The sequence below is a fragment of the Drosophila tropicalis genome, unplaced genomic scaffold (genome assembly GCF_018151085.1).
Source record: "Drosophila tropicalis isolate 14030-0801.00 unplaced genomic scaffold, ASM1815108v1 contig_445, whole genome shotgun sequence".
In the NCBI taxonomy this organism is placed as follows: Eukaryota; Metazoa; Arthropoda; class Insecta; order Diptera; family Drosophilidae; genus Drosophila; species Drosophila tropicalis.
The window spans coordinates 565840-571279 of NW_027172909.1; the positions used below are offsets into that span (position 1 = coordinate 565840).

Genomic DNA, 5440 nt, shown 5'->3' on the forward strand with positions numbered 1-5440 from the left:
CAATGATGTTGGGATATGGCATAAAAAGACGTGGAACACATATTTTTAACAGTTAAAAGTGCCTGACAAACTAGGGTATAGAGCACAGCTACTTGTGATCGTTTGCTTTGTGCCGGTCTTTTGGCACATGAGCTGTGCCTTGCACTTAGGCTGCCAGGGATAGCTCGATTTTCTCGCGGTTATGAATAAAACACCAACACCACGCTTTGCGTCATGGTTACGTTCCAAAAAAACACGACGCAAACTTAAACGGAGCAAAGTGAATTAAGGTTTTCTATAGACAACCGTGGAAAGATTAAAGATAGGTTCCAGGGCTATGAAAATACTAATTTCTAAAAGAAAATTGAACAAAGTTGTTCACGCCACCGGGTGAACAGCAGTGAGCGGCGAAGAACAGTGAGGAGTGAGGAGGGTTTTTTGATCCTCGGCCCCTACGGTCACTCTGAGGGGCGTGACTAGTTTTTCTGTTGGGCATAGACATATTCAATTGCGTACAAGTTTTTAATCCGAACACCCGTTCATGTTCCTTGCGATTTTATTTTTCGATTTGTAACATTTCAACCCGAACCATTTTGTGTGTGTCGGGATATCTTGTAAATTAAATAAATCAGAATTAATTTAAACAAAATTCTCGCGCGTTTTGATTTCATTCCGCACCGACCAGACCCAGAAGAAATTGGCACCCGCCAAAGTTGTACATCAGCAAATCCTTCCGCCCCTCCACGAACATTGGTCCTTCGAGCCGGATATCCTTCCGCTCCTCCAGCTTGCATCGGCGGAACTGCTGATAAGTACAACATTTCTTTATTTACACTTCATTTACCTCCTACACACTAACAAAAGTGTGAGGTTTCCCGCTCTTCCATAGCGACCGACACGCTTTTATACACTTGTATGTACATACCTGACCTGTTCCAAGGTTATATGGTATTTGCCGATCCTTAGTGTGTTTGTCCAACTGTTTCCATTCCACGCCAATTCACCTTTCTTCACTTGTCCAATTCCACTTTTATTTTCTCCATCCATTTACATATGTACATGCAACCATACATATGTAAAACTCGTTACACCCACATGTACATGTACACAGCTGTTTGCCAAGTCCGCGTAAAAGATTAAAAGACAAAATTATTAAAAGTAATAGTAATAAAGTGTTTACCGCGATTTCTTGCGTGTTCGAACTATTTAAATTGCCCAATTAATTTCCTCCCGCGCGTATCCGCAAACCGGTGCACCTGCTTACATACTTCGTCATATGTTGATGTACGCACATATGTACATATCCGCATACACATAGTCCATTTCGGTGTCGCACGTTTATCAAAAAAAAAAAAAAAAAGAAGGAAGAAACCCAACAAGGGCATTGAATTTCCTATCATCCGATCGAGTTAGCTTAATAACAAATTACTTACGTTTTTTGAACAACGCGCGTGCATAGATACATAGTTACTTACCTGTGTACATACTCATGTACATATATCAAGACATTTGCCCATATGCACTGACCGTTTTTTTTTTCTTTTGGTCACACATTCGGCTGTTCTTTTTTCGCGCACAAAACTCGCGGTGTGTAAAAAGCGTCTGTTTTTTTGGTTTTCCGCCCAACCACACAAAAAATTATTTTAACACAATTGATCAACCAAAACAATATATGAACATTGGCCGGCAGCTGTTTCGGAGTAGTGATGACACGTGAGTCGAGTCCTGATATCGATAGGCGGCTCGAGTGCGCCAATTTCAAATTACATTATTTCCGATTCCTTTATTTCGCCTAACTATATATCCGTCCATATTGATAAATAAATATATATATATAATTTTTTTCGGACATTATTTTTGCCCCTATATATATATATGCGTCCATATTAATGAATACATATATATATAATTTTTATATACCCGTCCATATTTATAAATATAAATATATAATATTTTTCCGGCCATTATTTTGCGTATATATATATATCCGACCATATTTATAGATACATACATATATAATTTTTTCTGCCATTATTGTGCTCATATATACAAATTCAATTCACTTTCTTTCGTAGTTCAAAGAAAAAAGTACTTTAGTATGAATTAGTGTCGTAAAATGGACTCGCCCAAAGGACCAAAAATTTTCATACAAAATTCAGATTTTCAATTGGCTCCAAATCGAAAGTTGGGGCTAAATTAAAAAATTTTTGTATGCAGTTTATCTTAGTTTTGCTAGATCTACAACTTCTACGAAGATTTCAAACGTCTATCTTTAATATTTAAGATTTTGGAAAAAACGTCTTAAATAAATGCGCCCCAAAAACGGAGTTCTCTTTGTTTAAATGCACCTGTGAATTAAACGGATTAAACTATGAAGACCATTCTTACGGTCCATTATCTGAATACAGTAACCAACAATTTAAAGAAAAAATTATTCGGATAAGTTATTTAGGAGCCGAGAAAATCAGAGCTAAAAAAAAAAAAAAAAACGTCTTAAATTCGTGTCCGCCACTGTATATATATATCCGCACATATTTATAAATACATACAAATATAATTTTTCCAGCCTTTATTGTGCCCCTATATATATACACCCGTCCATTTTTATAAATACATACATACATAATATCTTCCAGCCATTATTTTGCTCATATATATATCCATTTCCATCCAGATTTCTATAAAAATTTATATTCTTTCCCCCATATATCTTTATTTATGTATTTCATCCATGTTTTGTTTTATACGTACTCCCATCGATACAAATCCATTTAAATTTGTTTTGTAATACTCGTTCCCTGAGTATGTCCGCGGAGCCGTCCAAGATCGCGCCGAAGCCTAACAGTCTCCCGTCTCCCTCTGTTACTACGGAGAAAGTTCGGAAAGATCAATCCAGAATGTCCCTCTCTGAGCAGCTCAAATCCCTAATCTTCTCCCCTATAGTACCCATTTTACGCGCCTGCTCGTCGAATTCGTTCGTATCTGCGAACCAAATTCTGAATTCCACGCATCAAGAATCTGGTGAAGTCCCACATCAAGGGGTGTAAAGTCTGCATCGTTCATCGTCGACGACTACAGACTCAAATGATGAGCGTGTGCGCATCACGTACTCCAGGCCTTTCACCCACACAAGCATTGACTTCGCAGGGCCTTTCGAGATCAAGAATTACACCGGGCGTGCTTGTCTTATTACGAAGGGTTATGTCTGCGTCTTTGTGTGTTTCAGCACGAAGGCAATCCATCTCGAGGCTACCTCCGACCTCACCACTGAACGATTTCTCGAAGCCTTCTCTCGGTTTTTAGGATGGAGACAATGCCCACAGCGCATTTACTCCGACAATGGCAATACCTTCGTAGGGTCCTCGAAAGCGCTCGAAAAAGATTTCCTGGACGCCACCAAGCCTAACATATTGAAGGCATTTCCCCAGCATATTTTATCCTGGCATTTCATTTCGCCGAGCGCCCCCATATGGGAGGACTGTGAGAGGCAGGTGTCAAAAGTTTAGACCCTATTTTACAAGTCCCCGTCTAATGTTAAGCAAGAAGGAACTTTCCACTCTCCTGTGTCGAATCGAGGCGTGCCTAAACTCCAGGCCAATTTCTCCCATTATCAAGGACCCAGAGGATCTGCTGGCATTGAGCCCGGGACACTTCCTTATTGGAGGACAGCTCTTATCCATTGCGGAACAGGAGATTCTAGTCGAGCCTATGTCGCTAATCAACCGATGGCAGCGTTGGAAGAGCGAATACCTTAAGGAGCTCCACAAACTGAATAAGTGGAAATCACCGGCTCGCAGTCTCCAGACAGGTGACCTTGTCGTCGTGTCCGAAGACAACCTCCCCTCCAACGGATGACGCTTAGGACGAATTGAGCGCCCTCCACCCCTCTGACGGTCTTGTCCGACTGGCTGATGTCACAACAGCGCGTGGTCCTATCCGAAGACGCGTAGCGAAGTTGCAAGACAACAGGAGTCCTGAGCCTAAAAACCATAATGGTTCCCAGTTCCTTTATGTTCCTTCCGAATGTCCTCGTCTCCGTGCATGTTGTTCGTTCCCGTGAATAGACTAATCAACTTTCCCTTTAGCCCTTCAGATCGTGTTTCCACAGCGACATGGCCCCCTCGTCTGACGCGTGCCGGAGTCGCCATGGATGCCGACGGTGCGTTTAAAATCATCACACCCTGCTCCAAATGGCCGACCAACCGCCAAGATGACGCTCCCTAGCCCGGCGTCGCAGCCAGTCACCCTCTTCCGGACGTGATGCACCACCGCCACAACCCCGTTCCCGATCATCTTGCGACCGCTCCGCTTCGCCAGAAGGCGCCCCCGCCTTGTCCTCACTGCTCCAAGCCAGGACGACGACTGTCATGCCAACAGCAGTCATCCGGTTGGGGAACGGGTCGAAGTCCTTCGAGACCCGCGTCAACCATTCGTTTGCCCGGTCCCTGGGGCTGACCGTGACCAATGTCGGTGTCCACCAAGCATGTACGGCCGTCGTCGAATCGAGGTCCGATCCTACCTTCCGGCGGAACATCATTTTCCGGGTCGAAGAGGACTTGCTCATCCGCACTCCCATCCGGGAAGTGTTAGCGCCGGTCCGTGAAAAATTCGCCACTTTGCTCCTGGCCGGCACCAATTTTTATCGTCCGGCATCGGCGTGGTGCTCGGGGCAAACCTCTATCCTGAGGTCATCCAACCAGGCTGTCTGCCCGGTCATAGCGGTACTCCCGCAGCCCAAAGCACAGTGTTCGGATAGGTCGTCTCCGGCTCCTGTGGGATCTAGGCGATCCAGGACGCTGCCGTCCCTGATTGAAAAAAAAACTGTTTCCATTAAATCAAAATAACATATTCAAATAGTTTATCTTTTTGAGTTTTTAGTGGCTTCGTTCACCAAAAATATTTTCCAGAGTTTGCCGAACAGTTTTTTTTTTTTTTTTAATTTAAATAATTTTCTTGGTAGCAGTAAATGTTTGCAGCTACCGCCTGGGATACCTTAAAACTTCTGTCATTGTTAGGATCGTTTTTTATAAAAATCTCCATTGCTTTGTCAATCAAGCCCATCGCTTTTGAAATTTGTTTAGACGTTAAACACTGTTCTTCTAACTATTCTACTAAACCGTCACTGTCATCTTCTTCAATAGCAACTGATAGATCAGGTTCCAAATGTTCTTCATTTGAAAATCCTTGATGGTGCGAGGTTAGCAATTCTTTTATGTCAGTCTCCCACATACCTTCAAAACTAGCCGCTCGCGCCAAATAATAAATTTCCCGGCAAACAGATGGTGCACCTTCTGCAGCGCATTTTCGGTAATCACATTCAGGCCATATTTTCCGCCAAATACCATTCACACAAGAGGTTTTAACCTCCTTCCACGAATCGGAAATAACTTCTATGGCTTTTAAAAAGTTAAACTTTTTCAAAACTTTAGCATGGTAGGCTTATCTTGCCCATCAGTCTCAC

At 42.7% G+C, this 5440-nt stretch overlaps 1 long non-coding RNA gene across 1 annotated transcript; it reads right to left on the reverse strand.

The window, feature by feature from the left end:
• Window positions 1–683: 683 nt before the first annotated feature.
• Window positions 684–1628, reverse strand: LOC137574388 (uncharacterized). The gene is made up of 3 exons (XR_011031996.1): window positions 1455–1628; window positions 905–1090; window positions 684–784 (listed from the first exon to the last, which is right to left on the reverse strand). It is a non-coding gene; the product is annotated as an uncharacterized lncRNA (long non-coding RNA).
• Between the last annotated feature and the right edge of the window lie 3812 nt (window positions 1629–5440).